This window comes from Heterocephalus glaber, unplaced genomic scaffold (assembly GCF_053883595.1).
Source record: "Heterocephalus glaber isolate CG9 unplaced genomic scaffold, H.glaber_assembly_v1.0 deba00001673, whole genome shotgun sequence".
Lineage (NCBI taxonomy): Eukaryota > Metazoa > Chordata > Mammalia > Rodentia > Bathyergidae > Heterocephalus > Heterocephalus glaber.
In genome coordinates this window covers 4,561,939-4,586,087 of record NW_028258410.1, presented here as the reverse complement: position 1 = coordinate 4,586,087, position 24,149 = coordinate 4,561,939, and the positions used below count along the sequence as shown (strand labels likewise).

Genomic DNA, 24,149 nt, shown 5'->3' with positions numbered 1-24,149 from the left:
CCCTGTTGCCTGATACTACATTCCTGTTCACACCTGCCTTGGGCACATCTTCCCATTATCTTTCAATAATGTGGCTATTTTTTCTTTTACCTTCAGCTGTACACTTGAAATTCTTTACTCATCATATACAAGAGCCCGGAATCTACCCATCAGATCCAACACACAGCATCATTTGGAGAGCCCAGCTGGGAGATGTTGGATGACATTGGCAGACATCAACCCAGCCACAAAGGAAGGTCCTTCTCCTCATGGGAAGGCCCTCTCTCCTCATTTTTACAACAACCAAGGGTGCTTGTTCTGGACACAGGGGTAGGAGATGACCAGGCTGTGGAGATAAAAGGCTCCAAGTTTGCAGGGAGCACGAAGGATTCTACTGATTGGTTTGGGCTGTATTTTGCTGTTGATCTTTTCAATATGGAAAGCCCCTGTAGTACCCATGGTTTCCTAAACCATTAAGAGAATGAAACTGAGCAGAGCAGAAAGTTAGGCTGCCATGACTGAGTGCCACAGCTTTGGCAAAGCTGTTGACAATGAGCAGCTCTGGTGGCCTACACTGGAATTGGAACACTTTTTTTTCTGGACAGAGTCTTCCAGGCAGGTTCCTTGTTGATTCACATGGGCCTGGTCTTCCTGAGGCTGATTTTCCCTGGAGGGTGCAGTGGGAAGCATGTGCTGGACCATTCAGGTTTTGTCACTTGGATAATGGCCAGAGACCTTTGTGGGAGCCAGTGGAGCTTAAAGGCTCACACTGAAAGTTTGCCCTCCTGAGGATTCTGTCTCCCCCTTGCTGTTGAAGGAGTGAGCTTTGAGCCTCTACCTATCCACACCCCCATCAGTCTTTCAGAGGACACAAGTTCTTTGGCTTTTTAGTGTTCATCAAGTGAAATAGAGAGCTAAATAGTAGAGTACTAACATAGTGCTTCCTTGTGGGGGGAACAGAAAGAAAATCTTGTTTTAAAAAAGAACAACATGTGTGTGTTGTTATAATCCCAGCCCTTGGGAGGCTGAGGCAGCAGGACCACTGTGAGTTTGAGGAAAGGCTGGGATACATTGTGAGTTCAAGTCCATCCTGAACTACATAGCGAGACCTGTCTAAAAACAAACAAGCAAACAAAAATATCATATAGAGCTGGCAGAGGCCAATAAAATATATGATTGAATGTGATTAAATGTTCTTTTAAAAATTATTTCATGTTATTTATTCTCTTTAATATTAATTTATTCTCATTAATTTGTAGAAATATATGCATAAGCTCATATGTTCATATTCTATGCTTTACATATATGATACAAATAGACATTTATATGTGTATGTATTATATGCATAGATAATATTCACAATGTTACAAATAATTTTTCTAGAACTGACATTTTATGCTAGTTTGTATATGATACAAATATTTCACTCATAATGGATAATTGATAATTTTCTCTAACACTATCACCATTATTAGTTAATGTAGTATTAGAGGTTTTACTCAGTAAAATGAGTTACACAAAGGAGATTAAATAATTGGATTAGAGACAAGAAAATGCAGACTTCATTCTTTAAAAAATGACACATTTGCTGAAAAAGTGAAACTCTAAATCCCTCATTCTCCTTTCTTTTCCTTAGACTCATTGTACTGGGTTACTGTGCTGTGCTCTAAAATTTCAGGGCCAGAATACTTTGCTTTTCTTATCCAGATGTGGAAAGCTCAGCACCACTCTTGCTCCCTCAACTCCCTACCATGAGGGTCATCTAGACTCCATGTGGGTGTCTGAGACCTGACAGTAGAGTAAATCAGTAAAATCAATAGTGTTAAAACATGCATGCCATGGAACTACAGATTCAATGCAGTCCCTTAAAAATTCCAATGTTAGTCTTCAAAGAAACACATAGTACAGGGGAGAAATACATGAATGTGTACAAAAGATTCTAAATAGACAAAGCAATATGGAGCAAAAAGAGTGAGATTTAATACAAAAGACCATCTGACTTCAGATTATACACCAAGTCCATGTTAATTAATACAGCATAGTATTGGCATGAAAACAGACAGAAAAAGTGGAACAGGATAGACGACTTGGAAATAAATCCACATGTTATGGTTTATATTTAGGTGTTGCCCCAAAGTCTCATACTTTTCCTAGGTGGCTAAATCTAGAGTGTTTGATTGATTCATTAGTTCCTAAGGGAACTAGGATTGAGTGTGAGTGCTACCCACTCTAAGTAGTCTGAATAATATAAAAGCAGTAGAAAGATACTGTGAAGGTACCTTTTTACTTTTGCTACCTTGTGTGCACCATGTTGTTTCTCCTCTGCGATGCCTATTTGCCATCACTGCCTTGGAGCCCGTCTATTATGGATTAAAACCTCTACAAACTATGAGCAACTGAACCTTTTCCCCTTTAACTTTTTGTATCATGTATTTTGTCTCAGCAATGACAGCAAAGCAACCAATGCACCATAAACAGCTAACTGATTATAACAGAAATGCCAAGAACCATAGGGCGAAAACATTTCTTGAAAAAGAAATAAGAAACCTGTGTGTCCACATACAGAAGAGGAAAAGTAAGGCTTTGCTGCTCATCATACACAAAAATCAACAAATTGAACTAAATATTTATGTTCAAGTCTCAAAAACACGTAACTACTTGAAGAAAACAGGGCAAATGCTTTATGCTATTGGTCTGACCAATGAGTTTTTAGATATAACATTCAAAAACCAGACAAAAAAAGCAACAATAATGAAAATTGACACATTCAAGAAAGTTTACAGTTTGGGGGAAATTATTTGTGAACTATAAATTTGAAGAGAGAGTAATATCTAAAATTTTGAAGGGACTCAAATAATTCAATAGCAAAAGAACAAATAATCATAACAGAGGCTAAACAAGTGAGTATAAATTTCTAAAAATAAGCAAAATGTCTAAAAAGTATGAAAAATTGTTCAAAATAATTAATTATCAAAGAAATGCTAGTAAAAATCACAATGAACTATCACCTCACTTCAGATGTAACAGCTATTACAAAAAAGGCACAACTAAATGCTGATGAGGCTGTGGAGACCGTAGAACTCTTAGGCAATGCAGGTGTAAATGTAAATTTCTATAGGAATTATGGAAAAGAGTATATAAATTTCTTAAAAGTGTAGAAATATCCTGTGATCTAGCAATTGCATTACTGAGTATTAATGTAAATAAAATTAACATGTCAAAATATGTCTATATTCCCATTTTTACTACTGTACTATTCACAATAGAAAAACATAGAATTAACCTAGATGTTCATCAAATGAGAAATAGAAAAAGAGAAAGTGAAGTGATATATGACATGTGATAACAAAATGCAGTAAGTGTTTAAATTAAAAAATTACAGGAAAGATACATTGCCATGGATCCCTTTCAAAATACTCCCTCTTACTTTGGACAATTATCCCAGCATTCTTGCCTCTTCCAGTAGCAGTTCTGGAAGTGCTCTTTCTTGGGTGTCTTTAATTATGCTGTCATGGCTTCCTTATTATCCCAAGTCAATTAAAATATTTACCTTTCATGATCATTTTGACTTTGGGAGACAGAAAAGTCTCATCATTCCAGAGTTAGTGAATAGGGAGGTTTACAACACACTGGAAAGTTTTCATTTGACAGAAATTTCCATTGGCCTTTGATCAATGACAGGGTAATCATAAAATATGGTAAACATTTAAATTTTATAATTTTATTATAGTAAAATACACATTGCCATGAATCACCCCTCAAATTACAAAAAGTCATTACTACTCACTCTTGTTTGAGCACACTTATTTCATTATTCTTAGCAATATGTCTTTTACTGTAATGTTTCTTAGTTAATTTAAATATTGACTGCATCTTTCACCATCAGAACACTATTCACAGAAAAACAAATATTTAATGATCTCATTCTTATGTTTTAAGTCTGATGTGATGATGGTTGGGGCTTTTCAGATGTGGCTGGAACAAAGATGTGTGAATGTGGATTAAGGGTGTGATACTGGGATTGAGGGTGTGTGGTACCCTTATTCCAATGATTGGAATTAGCATAGTTCTGGGTGTGGCTGAATGGATTTACTGAAAATAGAACCAACAACCTTGGCGTGGGTAGTACCACCCAACAGGTTTGTAACCTGTGTGGAATAAAAGGGAAAGGGAAGCTTCCTGCTTGCTGTTTCTGTTGCTTTCTGGGTGTCATACCATGACCTGTTTCTCCTCACTCTGCCTGTCTGCCATGGCACCCTGCCTTGGAGCCAGCCAATTATGGATTGATACCTCTACAAAGTATGAGACAAAATAAACCTTTCCTCTTTTAACTTTAGAGATTGTGTATTTTGTCTCAGTAATGAGAAAAGTAAATAAGGTATATATGAAACCTAAAAAATTCAATCTCACAGAAGTTGAGAGTAGAGCCCAAGGCTGGGTTAGCCAGTAGGGTCAGTAGGGTGGTGTTGCTCAGTGGAAAGGTGTTGCATAGAGATAGTAACAAGTGCTTGTGTTTTTTTTGTTCAGCAGGGTTAGTGTAGTTAAAATAATGCATTTCATATTTCCAAATATCTACAGTAGAGATTTTTGAAGGTGTCAATACAAAAGAAAAGTTTAACTTAATGAAAATAATAATCATTAAGAATGTCATTATAAAATGTATTCTTGTACAATATTTAATGTTACACTCCCTGAATAAGTACAGATATTATGTAGCAAGTAAAAATGAAAAGTAAATAGAAAATAATAAAAGCAGTAGGTGCATATTTTAATGGCGTGCATAAAATCCATGTAATGTATGTAATTTAGACATGTACCATCTAATTATGAGATGCTAGCTGCCAGAAGGCAAAGGGTAACATCTTTGGTTAGCCAGATCTGCAAAGTGTATTGCAAAAGAAAGTGATTCAGCCCTAGTCTTACACCATGCACAATAATTATTCAAAATGAACCAAAGGCCAAAATGAAAGACCAGAAACTATAAATCCCTTTGAAGAACAGAGTGGTAAAACAACATGACTGATGACTGTAGGTAATGGAAAGGGGGACATTACCAGAGACCTTTTCAGTTGGTCCTGGGCTGCTGTGAGCCTGTATGATGTCCATGAGATTAGAAAGTGGAAAATAAAGACACAGAGACAGAGTGTTGAGAGAAACTGAGTCTTGGGCTTATCTAAGCTACTCTGGGCAGCAAAGACAAAGGTCTCCCAGAATATCCACTGTTTATTTGTTACAATCATGGGAAGGGGTTAAGCTCAGCAGGCCTTGGGACACCTGCTGATAACTAGCATCTAGCAGGCCAGACTGTAGAATGAAAATGAAAGCATAAGAAAGTCTTTGATAAAGAGAACACATATTTAATTCAGAAGGGAAGAATTTAGTTGAACCAAATTAACATTGGCTGGAACTGAACTTAGCTGACTGGACTACTTCCAACACAGCCGAATTGTGAAGGGCCAGAAACTTCTGTCTCTATACCCTGTGTGTATATATATATATATATATATATATATATATATAATCAAGATGCTATAAACCTAGTGAAAATGCAACTCATGGAATTAGAGATAAGAATAACAAGTCACTTGTATACTATTTTTATTTACTGGGTTATAAGATACAATAAAAAAGAACATAAACACCTGATTAAAAACAGGCAAAGGACACCCATGGGCATTTCTCCAAAGGAAATATACCACTGGAAATAAAGCACGTGGAAGGATATTTATATCTTTATTCACTACAAAAAGACATGAGATATGTCCTACATATATTAGATTGGAAATTTCTCATTAAAAAATAAAAAATAATGAAAAAAGACCAAATTCTTGTGAGGTATGAAAAACTATTTCTTTGGTATTGCTGGTTGGGACGTAAATGGTGTAGTCATGGTAGAGAGCCGTGTTCATTTACTGAAATACATAGCTAAACATTGATCTACCACATGATCCAGCAATTCCACTATTGTTGGGCAGTGTGACTGTCTAGATCTATGACCTAAGAGGGACACACAGCCCGGAAGAATCCAGTTGCCAGAGGTGATGTACGGTTGGTAAATGGAGGGAGAATCTTTTTGAAATGGAATGGAAATTCACTCTAATCAAGGAGAACTTTCCTTTTTGTTGAAGTAGGAGTTTCTGTTACTATATGGAACTTTGGAGAACTGTCATGGTGCCCAAAGCCTACCAGGGTGTCAAAAACACAATGTGAATGCGATTAGGATTAATTATAATTCAATCAAGTAGTCACTTTTGGCTCTTTGGGATACAGTAATACCTTGGTTCATAAACATTTCTATGCATGAAAAATTTTGTTCCACCATCTTTCTTCTCACAGACACGTGGTTGTTGCTTCCTCTACACAAGATTGTGGTCACAGCCAGACCTGTGAACACTTGGCACAAAGATTTTTGTGCACTTTTTAGTATGTAGAATATTGTACAGTATTATTCAATCCAGCATGGCTCCAAAGAAATTGCAGAGAAATTGATGATAAAAAGAAAGTGCAAAGCAGTAATGAAGGTGACAAGAATGCACAAAGAAAGAAAGGTATGAAGGTTTTGAAGAAAATAACCATAGAATCAAAGAAGGAAATTGTAGGAAAATGTGAGCATTGTATCCTGTGACTAGTCTGGCCTTAGAGTACAAGATGGCAAAATCAACATCTTTACTATTTTGAAAAATAAAGATGCCACCAAAGGAGCTGATGTGGCAAAAGGTGTAAAGATGTCAACTAAGCAGAGGAAACAAATGCTGGAAGAGGTGCAAAAACTTTTGTTAGCATGGCTGAATGAAAAATAGCTTGCAGGTGATAGCATTAATGGACCTGTTATCTGTGAAAAAGCCAGGAGAATGCACAGTGATTTACTGCAAGAAAATCCTCTACCAGTGCAACAAGTGGATGAATTTAAGCAGGTAGAGGGTGGTTTAACACATTCCACAAGAGAAATGGCATCCAGGGTATGATAAGACATGGTGAGGTTTCCAGGTCATTTTTTAATTAAATTTTATTGGTACATTTCAGGTATATCATATAATGATATACATCATTGTAAATTTCTACCTTTACATAATATATCTTGGTTCTTATTTTTCCCCAATCCCCTGCTTTCCCTTCAACCCCTCCATCCCTTATTATTTACAAAGACTTTATTTCCATTTTTTCATTTTCTCATACTAATTTGATTCACTTCTTTCCTTTCCCTTATCCCTACCACTTCCCCTTCCCCTTTGCCACTTGTCTTCCTATTTCACATTGTCTATTATACCTTTTAGTCCTTATTTACACTTTCAGTTTCTCACACTATTTGGTAAACTATTTGGTATTTACATATGTCATATTTATTTCACTTAAGAGTATCACCTCAATGTGCATCCATTTAGCTATAAATGGCTATAACTTCTTATTTTTTATGGTACAATAGTATTCCCTCTTATTTACAAAAACCACATTCTCATTATCCAGTCTCCAGGTGATGGGCAACTGGGCTGCCTCTAGGTTTTGCCTATTACAAATTGTGCTTCTATGAACATAGATATACATATATCATTGTGGTATGAGTCTTTTAATTCTTTGGGGAAGATACCAAGCAGGGCAATATCTGGGTCAAATGGGACTTCCCTTCCTAGTTTTTGAGGTGTCTCCATACTGATTTCCACAGTGGTTGCACCAGTTGATGCTCCCACCAGCAGTGGAGGAGTGTTCCGCTTTCCCCACAGCCCCACCAGCATTTGTTATTGGGTGATTTTAGGATAGCAGCTATTCTTTCTGGGGCAATGTGGAATCTCAGCATTATTTTCATTCACATCCCCTGAATGACCAGTGACATTATACATTTTATCGTATTTTTATTTTTTTGCTATTTCTACTTCTTTGCCTGAGAAATATCTGTTAATTTCAGATGCCCATTTTTGGATTAAGTCTTTAAATTTCAGAGGTCTGATTTTATAAAGTTTTTTATAGATTGTAGATAGTAGACTTTGTTTGAGGAAAAACTTTTTCCCAAATTATAGTTTGTCTCTTCATATTGTTGGTGGTTTCTCTTGCTATGCAGATGCTTTTTAATAAGAAGATATTCCACTTGTTGATTGTTCTAGTTGAAGTGCAACTGAGATTTTGTTCATAAAATCTTTTGCTGCAACAATGTCTTCAAGTGTTCTACCTAATGTCTGCTCCAGCCTGTTCAGCGTGTCTGATTTAATATTTATCTTTAATCTTTAATCCATTTCAACTTTATTTTAGTGCAAGGTGAGAGATATAGTTCTAGTTTTAATCTTTGGCCAATTGAAACTCAATTTTTCCAGCACCATTTAATAAAGAGACTATCTTTCCTCCAGTGAGGGTGTTTGGCTCTTTGTCAAAGATGAGGTAGCTAAGTGTGTCTGGAGTTGTTTCTGCACCTTCTAATCTGTTTCACTGGTCCTCAAATCTGTTTCTTTGCCAGTACCATGCTGTTTTTATCACAGTAGCTTTGTAGTATAGTTTCAAGTTGGGGGTTGTGATACCTCCTGCCATGTCTCTGTTACCTAGAATTGGTTTTGCTATTCTAGGTTTCTTGTTCCAGGTGAATTTTTGCATTGTTTTCTCAAGGTTTGAGAAGTATGCTGCTGCGATTACAATTGAGACTACATTGAATCTATAAAGGAGTTTTGGAAGAATGGCCATTTTCACTATGTTGATTCTTCCTACCTAGGAACAAGGGATGTCTTTCCATTTTCTGATATCCTCTTCAATCTCCTTTTAAGAGTGCTATAGTTTTCAGAGAAGAGATTTTTGATTTCTTTTGATAGGTTGATCCCTGTGTATTTCAGTTATTTGGATGCTATTGTGAAAGGAATTGTTTGCCCTATTTCTCTTTCAGTGATTCTGTTGTTTGTGTAGAGGAAAGCTATTGATTTTTCTGTGTTGACCTTGTATCCAGCTACTCTACCGAATTTGGTTATTAAGTCTAGAAGACTTCTTTTTCATTTGGGTCTCTCTCTGCTTTGGGGATCAAGGTGATGCTTGCTTCCGTTAATGAATTTGGGAGTATTACTTCCCTTTCAATTTCATTGAAGATTTTAAACAGCTGTGGCACTGATTCCTCTCTAAACGTCTTGTAGAATTCAGTAGTGAAGACATCAGGACCCAGGCTTTTCTTACTCCTAAGTTTTTAATTATATTTTCAATTTCATTGATGATATTTGGTTGTTTAGACGTTTTAGGTCTTTTTGGTTAAGCTTTTGTAATTCATACATATCTAGGGGTCACTCCATTTCTTCTGTGGTTTCCATCTTATTGCCTTATAAGTTCATGAATTAGGTATTGATAATTTTCTGGATTTCTGCAGAGTCTGTTGTAATTTCGTCCTTTTCATTCCTAATTGCATGGATATGGGCCTTTTTTTTTGGATAAGGGTTGTCAATTTTCCTTGTTCTTTCAAAGAACAGACTCTTGGCTTCATTGAATTTTTGTATTATTCTCTTAGTCTCCATTGCATTAATTTCTGCTTTGATCTTTATAATTTCCTCCCTTGTATGAGCTTTGCATTTGTCTTGGTCTTCTTTTTCTAGAAGGTTGAAGTTCAGCATCAGGTTGTTTATTCGGGCTCACTCTGTTTTCCTAATATTGGTATTCACTGCTATGAATTTACCTCATGAGACTGCTTTCATTGTTTCCCATAGATTATGATATGTTGTATTGACATTTCCATTTAATTGTTGGAACTGTGAGATTCCTTCTTTACTTTCCTCTGTGACCCATTGGTTACTCAGAAGTATTTTGTTCAATTTCCATGTGCTTATGAAATTTTTATGGTTTCTTTTGCTATTGATCTCCAATTTCATCATACTAAGGTCTGACAATATATAGGGGATAAGTTCAATTCCTTTGCACCTACTTAAACATGTTCTCTGAGTGAGGATGCAGTCTATTTTGGAGAATGACCCGTGCTCAGATGAAAAAATTCTTTATTCTGATTTTGTGGGGTGAAACACTCTGTAAACATCTGGTAAGTTCATGTTTTCAAGAGTTTGAATGAGTTCTAGTATTTTGTTGCTTATTTTTTGTCTAGTTGATCTATTTGTGACAGTGGGGTATTGAGGTCCCCCACTACTATTGTATTAGTGCTTGTATGATTTTTCTTGTCCATTAGTATTTGTTTTATATAGTTGGGTGCACTAGAGTTTGGTACATATATATTTACAATTGTCATCATTTCCTCTTGTATTGCTCCCTTTACAAGGATGTGGTGTCCTTCATTGTCTCTCTTAATCAGTGTTGGTTTGAGAATCACTTGATCTGCAACAGGATAGCTGCTCCTGATTTCTTGTGGTTCCTTTCACATAGGGTTTTCCACCCTTTAACTTTCAATTTATGACTTTCTTTTTGAATTAGGTGTGTTTCTTGTATGCAGTATATTGTTGAATCAAGCTTCTTGACCCATTCTGCCAGTTTATTTATTTTGATTGGCGAATTGAGATCATTATCATTGGTGGTTATAACTGATATGTATTGACTTATCATTTTCATGACTTATTCTCTTTGTTGGATTCTCCCCCTTTGCATTTAATTCGTTGTTATACCTGATGGATTCATTCAGCTGGGCTTCCTGGGTTTATGATCCTCATTTTCTTTTCCTAGGATATTGTCTAAAATTTTTGTAGTACTAGTTTTATATTCATGAACTTCCTCTGGAGCTCTTTGTCATGAAAGTATCTTATTTCTCCATCAATTTTGAAAGGTAGTTTTGTAGGGTACATCAGTCTGGGTTGGAGACTGTTTTTCTTTAGGGCTTGAAGTATATCACTCCATGCTCTTCTTGCCTTAAGGGTTTGCATTGAGAAGTCTGTTGTGACACTGATGGGCTTTCCTTTGTATGTGATTTTTCTTTTCTCTAACTGCTTATAGAATTCTGTTCTTCTCTTGGGTTTATGGAATCTTAACTATTATATGCCTATGTGTAGAATTTTTTTTTTATCAAGGCTAGTTGGAGTCCTGTATGCCTCATTTATCTGTATGCTAAGTTCTTTTGCCCTGCTTGGAATGTTTTCTCTCATCTCTTCTCTGAACAGTTTTTTATATCATCTTCAATCTCTCCTGTTTCTTCATCGACTCTTATCAGTATTATGTTATTCTTCTTTGCATTGTCTAACTGTTGCTTGATTTATTTCTCATGACCCCTTACAATTTTAAGAAATTTTTCTTTCCCTGGTCACTAATTGCAATCTTATCTTCTATATCTGAAATTATATCCTCACATTGGCTCTTTCTGCTGCATAAATTTTCAATGAAGTTCCTAATCTCCTGGATGTCTATTTGCATCTGTTTTATGGATTCCATTTATTTCCTATGTTGGGATTCCATCATATTTCTCAACTTCTCTAGTTTTTTATGTGTGTTTTCTCTAAATGTATTCATCATCTCTTGCACTATGAGCCCAATCTCTGCTATTATATGAGAAATTATTTCTGATTTCATTTTTTCCAGATCCTCTTTTGTTGCCACTTCAGGGTGTCCAGGTGGTAGAGTATCAGAGTGTTCCTTCTCATTTCCCTTTGGGGTTTTATGTGATCTGGAAGTCTGGTTTTGAGACTTATTATTGTGTCTTCTCATTTTGACAGTGGGGAGGGGTGTGTGCTTCTGGCACCTGCACAGCTTCACCTCCATAGTGCTGGGGAAAGCTCACCTCCTCTGCAGTAGGGCCAGTGGTACAGCATCCCATAAGCCTCCTCCTCTGCACTTGAGGCAGTGGTACCACAACCCAGAAGCCTCCTCATCTATATTGAATGTAGCTCACCTCCTCTTTTCTTGGGCTGGTTGTATAGTGGCCTGGAACCCTCCTCCTCTGTGCTGGGTTAAATGGTACAGCAGCCTGAAAGTGAGGCTTCCAGTTCTGACAAGCCCACTGCAGAAGCCTACAAGTAAGGATTCACAGAATTCATGAAGGCAGAAGAATATATCACTTAACAAGTGCTCAAGTGCAATGTAACAGGGCTCTTCTGAAAAAGGATGCTAAAAAGAACCTATATCATGCAGCAGGGTGAGGCCCTGCCTGGCACAAGCCCACCCCACAAAGGATAGATTGAGCCTTTTGCTTTGTGTGATCACAAGCAATGATCTGCAGATTAAGCCATTGCTAATGTCCCAGTCCCAGATCCCTCAGTATTCAAGGAACAGTATGTGTACAAGCCCAGACTGCCTGTCTGGTACAGGGCAATTGGAAAGCTTGGATCACAAGGCTGTTGTTCATGGAATGGTTGCAGGAGGTGTTCACACTAACCATTAAGAAATACCTTTCTGACAACTACCTGCAAGTGCCTTCTTCTGATGGACAATGCTCCAGAACACCACCAGCCTTGGTGAGTGACATGGGTGCTGAGTATGACTTCATTAAGTTCAGGTTCTTCACTTCCAACACAACACCTCTTCTGTAACCCATGGACCAGCAAGTCATCAGCAACTTCAAGGAGCTGTACATGAAGGTCCTCTTCACCAGGTGTCTTAATATCACCAAAGAGACATCCTTGACTCTGAAAGGGTTTTGGAAGAAGCATTTCAATGTCCTCCACTCCATGAACTTCATTGACAAAGTCTGAGAAGATGTCACTTACTGGACCTTAAACTAAGCCTGGAAGGAAACTGTTGTCAGAATGTGTCACCGAAGGTGACTTTGAAGGGTCTGAAGCAGAGGTAGTGGAGGAGATTGTGACTCTCTGCAGGAGTTTGGGTCTAGATGTCAATTGGATAGATATAGAGGAGCTTGTTGCAGACCATAAGGAGGAGCTGATGATGCAAAAACCTGCTGAACTCCAGAATGAGCCACTGAAGGCCTTTATTGAGCAGCATTCCAGTGAGAATGAGGAAGACAGGGAGGAGGTTTGCAGCTATTTGATAAAATCCATTATGGAAAAATGGAAAGAGTCCCAAGGTTTCTTTAAGAAGCACTAGAACAACATAACTGTAATAAACAGTATTGAATCTGATAAATGATAATATACTATCTTATTTTAGGAAGATTATTCAGCACAGAAAAAAACAAGTGACATTAGAAAGATTTATCTTCAAATTTGACCCTGAAGCTAAGAGACAAAGAAGAAAGGAAACCCCTGAAGGATATCTCCCCAATGTCCTTATGGAGGGGAACTCTCTCTCCAAACAATACTCTCCTTCCCAACCATCTTCTGGCCCTCCATGCCAGAAGCTGCCACAAGCAAGGAGAGTGTTCCCTCTCTTTATACTGTATTGTGATGTGTTTTGTATTTTTATGGTTAAAAATACATATGGTTCAGAATGGATTAACTATTTACATTTAACCTTATGGGAAAATTTGCTTCAGTTCATGACCAATTCAGTAAGCAATAAGAATTGTAGACCAAATTAAGTTTATGAACTGAGGTGCCATTGTATTCCATAGCTCATCACTCCTTGGCATGGCTTAGGCTTCAGAAGTGGGTGGTCTGTGCTTTCTGAAGAACTTATCATAGGCCAACTGGAAGCCTATAGCACATGTGCTCTCTTATTTTTCTCAGCAGTGGTCAGTTGTCAAAAGCAGGCACTTTGTGGCTTTTGGAGACCCAGCTTCCTCCTTTTCCCTCTAGTATTTAGGATCCCTCTTTCAAAAATTTCTCCAATCTACTTCCTGCCTCCAAACTCCTGAGTGTGTATATAAAGGTATAGAATGCAAGGACACAATGAGATATTTGGGTTGATTTTTCAAATGCAGCACTGTTCACAATAACTAAAATGTGGAATCATTCTAAATGTCCATCAATATGTGAAGGAATAAACAAAATATATTTAAAGAATACCAAAATGTATTATACATCTGAGAAGAAAAATTTGAGTAGGTTTCTACAGGTAAGCTTCTCTTAAAGTTAGGTGTCCTGTATAGTTTGGTATTTTCTTTGACACATTTCTATAGATACTACTGACAAAAAATTTAAAAATAGCAGAAGTAATGGAATATAAAATATACAACATGTGTGGTTTAATGTGTGTCACTGAACTCTATTTGAATGCAAATATTTTACCTACTATTTAAAAAATTATTGTAAAACCCCCAGCAATGTATATTTTAAAATTTAAAATATTCCAAAATTTTTAATATATATATCACCCTTCTGAGTCATCTTGCATCTAGACGTTTAAGGTTGTCTCCTGGATTCTCAGAGGACATGGTTTCAACAGTACCCTTTACCATTTCTTCCACTTAATTGCCACTTCAGCTATGCAGTGATAAATATACATTAGCTTTGGACCAGTGCCAAAACTGCTAAGGAAGTCTGCAACTCAAATCACACAGGAATTGTACAAGGAATAAATTAGCATTGACTGTGGAATACAAAGCTCTTCTGGGTTGATCTTGACCTTTGAGAATAGATTCTGAAGAGCTTTTTCTTACCCATTTCTATGGACACAGGTAGTTGAGGGACATAAGAGGAGTGTCTGACCCTGTATGCTTATTGGGATATTCCAATCTCATTTTGTCCTGACTACCATGTTTAACAAATTTTGAGGAAAAATTCCCTGCAAATTTGGATGACTTAAATGGGTAAATTATGTAAAGGTCTTTGCTCTGATACCTCAAGAAGAAGGAATGCTAGTGATGTCCTATCCATCAGCTGAGAGAGCTGGTGACATTTGCTGCAATTAATATGTTGCAAGAAGAAAGAGGAATAGAGGGTGTTCTGGTGCTCCTGGGTATTACTGTGAGTCTAAACCACCCATGGTTATTTTAAAACTAGAGGTAGAGCACAGGGATAAGAAAAAAAACCTAAAAATGTGAAATTGAGGCAGGAGCCTGCCATCATTATTGGGTGATAATTTTATTTATAGAAGATGCGAGCTGTCATGCTGCTAAAAGAGTAGGTGTGCACCACATCTCCAGTGAACTACACAGAAAAGCACAATCTGGACACCCTATTACATCCTGCTAAAATATTTCCATCTAATGTCAGCCAAGACCTTTATCATCACCATGAGAACTTTGTTCTTGCATATCCTCAAACTTTCCACCTGTGGTTTCATATTTTCAACTTCATTCGACAAAACCACACTACCCATTGTTATTTTTCAAAATATTTTTTCAATGACTCCTACAAAGATCTGACAAAATAGACATATTTTTGCTATATGTACCTTCTACTCCTATGAAATATGTTAGCTAAGTTACAAGTTCCATCCTCAACATTACAGCTACCAGCTAGATGATCTAAGGCAAGAAAGATGCCAGAACACGTTCTATTCCTGAGAAACCAACAAACTTCATTTCATTTCATTTTTGTCCACTCCTCTTATCTTTCACATCAAGCATAGTTCTCTTTGTTCTGTGTAAGAATCATAAGATGGAGAGCTATGTCGTGATTTTTCAATAGTATTCTGATGACCTCAAACTTTAACAGAATCAAGCTGAGTTAAATCAGTATGACTAGAAAATATAATTAGGATACTTTCTGTGAATGAGAAACCAGTGCTATCTATTCCTACTGTGAAGAAGCAGCAGGGCTAAGAAATTAGCCAACATGAGGAACTTCACAGAGTTCTTGCTGACAAGATTCTCTGATAACCCGATGCTCCAGAAGGTGTAGGCCATGCTCTTCTCTCTGATTTACCTGACAGCCCTGATGGAAAACCTCCTCACCATGGTCCTCATCACTGCTGACCATCATCTCCAATCTCCTTTGTACTTCTTCCTGAAGAACCTGTCCTTCATCGATATCTGCTACATCTCAGTCACTGTCCCTAAGTCCATCATGAACACTCTAACCGACATCTATTCTATCTCCTTCCTGGGCTGTGCCTTGCAGGTTTTCTTTCTGTTTGTCCTTGCAGACACAGAGATTGTGCTCCTTCTAGGGATGTCCTATGACAGCTATGCTGCCATTTGCTACCCGCTGCACTATGAGGCTCTCATGAACAGGGACACTTGTGTTCAGATGGTGACAGCCTCCTAGCTTGGGGGATGCATCTATGGGGCCCTGCACATGGCAGGTACATTCTCTGTCGGTTTCTGTGAGGCCAACAAGGTGAGCCAGTTCTTCTGTGAGGTCCCAGCACTTCTCAAACTCTCCTGTAATGGAGAGCCTTTGCTGGAGCATGGGTTGATCATTGCTAGCTGTGTGGCTGTTTTCATGTGTTTTGTTGTGATGCTTGTGTCTTATGTTCACATTTTTTTTACTGTACTGAAAATCCCATCTTCAAAGGGAAGAGTGAAAACTCTTTCCACCTGCCTGCCTCACGTCACTGTAGTGACATTGTTCCTCTGTTCTGGGTCTGTTTCATATGTAGCTGAAACTTTTATAACTTCATCTTCACCGAAATCATTGACATCACTGCTTTACACCGTGCTTCCCCCTGCGGTTAACCCTGTTATCTACAGCCTGAGAAACCAGGAGCTGCAGGCTGCCTTGAGGAATGTGATAACTGGGGAAATGTCTAGGATTTTCATTTTAATAAAAAGATGTAAAATTTAATTTTGTTAGTGATTCAGTTGCTCATAACAGTTCTATTCCCTTTTGCTACTCCAAAAAATTCTCTCATTCAGTGTATAATGAAGTATTAGGTCAATGTTTAATCTTCCCTGTTGGAAATTTTCAATTCAGTGGCTCTCTTTTCACTATTAACTTTGTATCATGGGAATTTACATCAAATTCTGGATGATTTATGTTCTCCAACAACATTTGAAAATATAATGAGAACTCACAGTACTTTTCGGCAGTCACAACAACAACATATTTTATTCTCAATGTGGGAAATACACTTCATATCAAAGTATCTGTAGTTACAGTGCAGTTACATAGATCTCATTACTTGGGTTCAAAGTTTCCTGCTATCTATGCTAATGACTTACTTCTTCTGGGGTTTAGGACAGCCCTGAGAGGCCTGAGAACTGCGAGGTCCAGAGGCAGCCATGATGGTGCTCAGGCTGAAGTCCAGAATCAAAGAGGTCTCAATTGCAAGGCTTTTCCTTCCATGTGACAAACTCAAAACCCACAATTCCAAAAGAGTTTTTAACCTGTTTTATATTCCATTTGTTTTGGTCTTGTCTCCATTGTCTTTTTATCCTTCTTTAAACTTTGGTTTATTTATGTGAAATATAGCCTTACTCTTTCTATTTTCCCCCTTTGTGACCAATTAGATTTTATTTTAATTCTTTTTATTTTAATTTAATAGTAGGTATTAATAAAAAAGTTATTCTATGAAAATTAATTCTACATAACAAAAATTATTAGAGAATAAAAAATGGTAAATACCTTTTGCATCATGACCTTAAGAGAATATATTTTTAATTGCTAATCCATCTCTAGCTTATTTTCTAATAATACTATACTTTCAGCATGAAACTTTTGTTGATTATTAGTAAGATATCTCAAAGTTGGTATAATTTTGAACAGTTTCTTTCAATTTCCCAATGTGATTCTCTTTAGTCCTTATGTACTTTTTCAGTTTTTCACAGCAGACAGAAAATGTGATACTTACACATGTGTGTTCGATTTATTTCATTAAAGAGTATGCATCCATTTATCTAGAAATGCCTCAAGGTTATTCTTATTTTTACCTGAATAGTAGTCCATTATATAAAAAAATATTTTGTATCCATTGATCAGTTGATGGGCATTTGTGTTTTTTCCCCAAGATTTAGCTATTACAAACTGTCACTATAAACAGGGGTGTGCATATATTGCTGTGGTTTGATGCTTTAATTCTTTTGAGAATATCCCTAGAAGTGGAATAGGTAGGTACAATGGGATCGCTAATCCTAGTTTTTTTCAGTATCTCCTCACTGATTTCCATAGTGCTTGCACCAGTCTACCCTCCCACCAACATTGTAGAAGGGTTCCTTTTTATCCACAGACCCACACGTATTTGTTATTGGTTGATTTCTTGATAAGGGCCATTCTTTCTGGACTGAGGTGTAATCTCAGGGTTTTTTAAATTTGCATCTCTTAAATGACCAGTGATGTTGAACATTTTTTCATGCCTTTCTTTGCAGTTTACACTTCATCTGAGAAGTGTGTGTCATCTCATATGGCCATTATTGGATTGGGTCTTTAAATTTCATTGGGCTGATTTTTAAAAAATTCTTCATGTCCTCTAGATGTCAGTCTTTTTTCTGATGAACCACTGGGGAAAATGTTTTCCCTGACTTGAAATGCCCTTTAACAGAGCCCATTTTTTTTTTACTCATGAGCCTATAGAGACCTTATAAACAATATGAGAGTTGTTGGTCTGGTCTTGAGAGCCAGAGCAGTCCCTCTCAGGTTTGTAATGAAATAAGCCTGTCCTGTTGAGCTTGTACCCTTGCTTCTTTTCCTTTTGGCCTAAAATCTGGTGCCTAATGCAGGGCAGAGTTCAAGAGGATGACCTCAATATCCCTCACCTCTTCCTTTTGTGAACTACTCACCCCCTTTCTTCCCTCTCTTTCTCCCCCTCTTCCTTATGATCACATAAGGTTATATGTCATTTCTTGGTAACCCTTTACTCAACACTGGACACTTCATTATCCAACACAGCACTGCTAAGATTCACCTCTACCTTACCCCAGGTGCCCCTGGGAAGTGTAGGTTCATCCCAGACCCCTGTGGGTCTGTCCCACAGGGCTGCATTCTATTGTGGACTTCTGCAGCTATTTTGAGCATAATCACCTGCCCAAACTCTCAGAAATAACTTCTGAGACATGGCCAGGCCATGTCCACAAGAGAATCTCTGGGACACACATCCTTTTTTGGGGACACCCCAACACAAGGCTAGGACTCCTGAACACTCTCATATCAGTTACTATGGGTGCCCAAATTTCTCATATTACACAGATACTCCTTTAAGTTGTGGTCTAAAAATTCTTTCACCCCTTATTTGTTTTAATAGGGGATATTCTGCCAAAATAACTCATATCTTATGCAGCTGATGGCCTAAACTTGGCACTTTTCATTTCAAAATATTTTAATATTTTTTGTTTGATGTTTGTTTGTTTTATGGTGCTGGGGATAGAACTTGAGTCCTTGCACTTGTGCAGCAGGCAGTGGAACCACTGAGCTAAATCCCCGGCCCTTTATAATATTGGTAACTACCTTCAGGGAAGTGGAAAGTAACAGGAGGTACCTTATGGTCAAGATTTTTTTTTTTAAAATATGATTTTTCCTTTTTTATGTTAAATTCTTTTATTGGTACATTTTAGGTATACAACACAATTACATTTCTCATTAGGAATTGTACCTTTACATAATGCATCTTCGTTCTTTTCTTTCCCCATTTCTAGCCCTCCCTTCACCCAATCCACCCTTCCCTATTTACAAAGACTTTATTTCCATTTTTCCCATTTCTCAGCATTTTTCCTTTCCCTTCTTTCCTTTCCCTTGCCCCTCCCACTACCGCTACCCCTTTGGACCTCTTCTTCCTATTTTGCATTATCGATTATTCCTTCTAAACATTGGTACATTTTAGGTATACAGTATAATGACATTCATCATTGGAAACTTATATCTTTACATAATCTCTCTTGGTTCTTATTTTTCACCCTTGCCCAGCCCTCCCTTCAACCCCTCCAGTCCTCCCTATTTACAAAGATTTTGTTCCTATTCTTCCATTTTCTCATATTAATCCCATTCCCTTCTATGCTTTCCCCTAGCCCTCCCACTTCCTTCCCCTTTGCTCCTTCTCTTCCTATTTCACATTACCTATTATACATTTTAGTCCTTATTTATACTTTCAGTTTCTCACACCAGAGAAACTATTCAGTATTTATACATGTGTGTCCTATTTATTTCACTTAAGAGTATCACCTCAATGTGCATCTACTTATCTATAAATGTCTCTAATTTTTCATTTTTTATGGTTGAGTAGTACTCCATTTTATTTTTTAAAAACCCCACATTTTCTTTATCCAGTCTCCAGTTGATGGAGATTTGGGCTGCTTCCAAGTTTTAGCTATCACAACCTGTGCTTCAATGAACATGGGCACACATATATCACTGTGGTATGATTCTTTTAATTCTTTGGGGAAGATCCCCAGCAGTGGAATAGTGGGGTCAAATGGGACTTCCAGTCCTAGTTCTTTGAGGTATCTCTATACTGATTTCCACAGTGGTTGCACCAGTCTACACTCGCACCAGCAGTGGAGCAGGGTTCCTCTTACCCCACAGCCCCACAAGCCTTTGTTATTGGTTGATTTCATGATATATGCTCGATTTCTTTGCTCTGATCTCTTTGCTTCTCTCTCCTTTCTCTCTCTCTCTCTCTCTCTCTCTCTCTCTCTCTCTCTCAATAGCACCTTGAATCTGATACATGTAACATAGTAAAAGTCAAATCATTCCAAATAAATAAATAGGGATACCAGCCCAGAGACAAGGCCCTATTAGGCAGTTCTAAATTACAATACTATGTACCATTTGAGTCTATTTCATAAAAATGAATGGCTAAAGGCAACAAAAATCAAGCCAGTAAATCATGCCATACTGGGACAAATTAATCAGGAAAAAAAACCTTCATGAGTATTTTTTCAAGGGTGAAAGGAACTGCTTTGTTTAAGCCCAACTTTATTTTTTTTCACTTTTTGAGATTTCCACACAAAGCTGTTTATATAAGTTTTCAGAATGATCAAACATATTAGTTATCTTTTCAGTGCCTCTTTAATCCCATTTGAGTCTAAACAAGCAAATTTATTTCTAAGAACTAAAAACTCATTGACAGGAACCAGCTGAAAAGGAGAAATAAAAATTTTAGGCCTAGGGAAACAAAAATTGATAAATTTCCTTTTGGCTTTCAATTTGAGTGGATATTTTTGTTTAATTGATATACTTAAGACATTTCTAGTTCATTGTAAATTCTCAGACTACAATTGCAGCATTTACTTGCTCTTCTTTCTGCTTTCTGCTGGTAGTAATATACTTCTGCCATTCAAGGTAACTTGGAGGGTTATTTCCCAGCTAGCCAAATTTAACCCTGTGACAATTCAGGAATACTCTCCCTAAGCCCTCTCTCCCCTCTCTGGTCTAATTAGTGCTTCCAGCCAAAGGCTTTAACTCCCATTTTAAGAATTGATAGTGAACATGAGATTTTCTGCATAACTAACTGGGACATATAGACTGATCAGTGACAAGAACCAGGACAGAGCTGTCTCCTTGGTCAGGTCTGACCTGCTCTGTGATATTCCTTATTGCTGACTTCATGGTGAATTAAATATAATTATTTTCTCAGTGTACAGGTCTTCAAAATGCAAAACTAAAAAAAAGTGATTTCCTGATTTCCACCAGTTATTTCTGGTGGTAAATTTTTAGGCTCAAGAATCAGGCTTGCCCTTAATTATCTTCCACCTATTTGTGATAAGATGTGCATGCCAATCCAGCATGAGAAACAACCCGCATTGTTATGTGTATGTTGTGTATGTGGTTCAACACTTAATGATGATCAAACACTGTGCAGTCCAGACAAAGTCATATAGGATACATTCTTCTTAGATGGCACTCTATTGAAAATGACAAATTTAATTAAAAATTTCTTCATCTCATTTAATGATGTCATAATGAAATTTCTCAATGAATCTGTATAATTGTCAACTGTTAATATTATGTTAATATTATGCAGGGATTCAATTTCTAAGACATCCATAATTGGTAAGGAAGTAATAGTTCAGAGATCATGAGATAACTATTAACATGTCATTTTAATATATTTCAAGGTGGTTGATATCAAGATCATAAGATTAAACCTATTGCTCCCACTGCAATACTGATTTAACTAATATCCTGGATATTCAACAACTAAAGTTTGAAGAACAGAACTAGTAAAGCACTTAGACTAGGAGGACAACCAATATATTGGACCTGACCTTCTAAGATCAACAAGGACCACCCAGGTCCTTTTCTCTAAGATCTTATAACTTTTATAAATCTCACAGCTTCTTGAATAGGGAGATTATTGGACCTCAGAGAATAGAGTCAACCAGTGTACAGTGGGCTAAAGGGAGGATCACCACCCATGCTTACACAGGAAGCCACATGGTCAAGCAAGACTGTGACCCATCCTGGCACGTAATACTGACAGAGGAGCTGAGAGGCTCTTCACATAGTTACAAGACTGATGCTGAAGGTACCTTAACAGACCATGACAGACAGTGAGAGGATAATTTTGATTAACACAGGTCTCACTTTCACATGGTTTTGAACACCTACAAAAGTACAACCAAAACCATATTAAAATAATAATAATAATATAGGCTCAACATGAAAAGTAAATTCCAGTCCCTGACCCCACTGACAGTTTCTGGCTACAGACAGGTCTAGAAGCCAGCTGGTTACAATTGATATTCTGATCCCTCAAGAACAGTGTGTGGATGTGACTCCTTCCCCAATCTTCCCTTTCATTCTGATGCTCATGCTTTGGTCATATGTGCTTTAATCTCTCGGTAAAGTTTGTTTACTCTTGCCTAGAGACTGCCAATCTCACAGATATAAATCAATGAAAACAATGATAAAAGTGCTCGGGATCCATTGCCCCCATCCAGTCTGTTCAAGGGGACACTTGTCTATGCTTCATACAACATACTTTAGTTTCACTCTAGATCATCATACTAATACAACCATAGCTCTGAAGGAGATAGGCATGGATGTCAAAGTACAGTTAAGAAAATGTCTTAGTATGCCTACAATGTTCATGGAATTCATAGAAGTCCACCCTCCTTTCTTTTGTAGTGCCTATTCTGCTCTTTGCACCTGTTTATTAATGCCATTCCTAATCATTTTATTGCAAAGATTTCCTACTAATAGGATGGCAGCCATTTCATGGACATTTGCTAAAGTGTAGTCCCCTTTCTTCAGTCCAAACAGAACCCTCATGATCACTATCACCTCTAATCAGCAGGAAGCAGTTAAGAAAGAAATGTGCCACCCATTTTCCATATCTAAACATAGAGTTTGGAATGAAGGGATCTGACCACAGCCATCCTGGTCTCAGCAGAGACTACTTTAAGTGCCTTCCCTTGCTGTGCTTGTACATCTGCTGCAGATGTATCCTCAAGGGCTGATAAGGGCCAGTAAGAGCAGCTGAACCCTATAATCCCCAGTCATTGTTCAGCCCTGCTCTTGACAGACAACACACCACTCCTTGTATGTCTTTTAAGTGGATAGCCCCAACTCCTTTGTACTGAACTATCTCCTCTGAAAGCCCCATTGTGATGTTTCCCTTCCACAGCCCCCATTTTTTTATGCCCATGACCCTATAAAGACCTCCTAGCCTGTATGAAAGTTGCTACTCTTTTCTCTAGTACCAACATGGTCCCTCTCACGTGTGTAATGAAATAAGCCTGTCCTGTTGAGCTTGTACCCCTGCTTCATTTCCTTTCTCTTTGAACACTGATCTTCAGTAATATTATTCCCACACAAATCTTATTAAAGGTTCATAAATATGGACTGTGTCTCATACATGTAATTTAATCAGAATTAATTCTGGGACATGCATGCTGATTAAAAGTATGTGAGATGACTCAACAAACTGTCAATCATTTCTGTCAGCCTTACCTAGAGACCCAGTGAGCAGCACCCAGACTACAGTGTATGTTTTTTAAAATTCAAAAGCCTGATTCATCTGTATGCTGTTCGGTGCTTTTCATTTCCCTGTTGCCAGATACTACAATTCTGTTCTTGCCTGTCCTGAGCACATGATCCCAATATCGTCAATACTGTGGCTGCTTTATCTTCTACCTTCAGGTGTACACTTGCAATTCTTCACTCACCATACACAGTACCCTGGAACCTACTTATTAGATCCAACACACAGGATCATATTGAGAGTCCAGCTGGGAGACATCAGAAGACATCAGCAGACATCAGCCTGACCCAAAAGGAAAGTCCTTCTCCTTATGGGAAGGCCCTTTCTCCTCATTTTTATAACAACCAAGGGTGCTTGTTGTAGACACAGAGGTAAGAGATGACCAGGCTGTGGAGATAAAAGCCTCCAACTTTGCAGGGAGCAGGAGAGCTCCTGCCAATTTGTTTGGGTTGTATTCTGCTGTTGATCTATTCAATATGGAAAGCCCCTCCAGTAGCCATGGTTTCCTAAATCCTTGGGTAATGAAACTGAGCAGAGCAAAAAGGAAGGCAGCCATGAGCCAGTGCCACAGCTTTGGCAAAGCTGTGAACAGTGAGCAGCTGTGTTGACCCCCACTGGGATTAGAACATTTTTTTTTCTGGATAGAGACT

General features: G+C 37.7%; 1 long non-coding RNA gene and 1 pseudogene across 1 annotated transcript in view; one reads left to right on the top strand and one right to left on the bottom strand.

The window, feature by feature from the left end:
• Positions 1-24,149, bottom strand: part of LOC147822115 (uncharacterized) — a 63,539-nt gene that overhangs the window by 37,369 nt on the left and 2,021 nt on the right. The gene's annotated exons all lie outside the window — the stretch shown is intronic.
• On the top strand, positions 13,298-16,430 carry LOC147822116 (olfactory receptor 14A16-like; annotated as a pseudogene).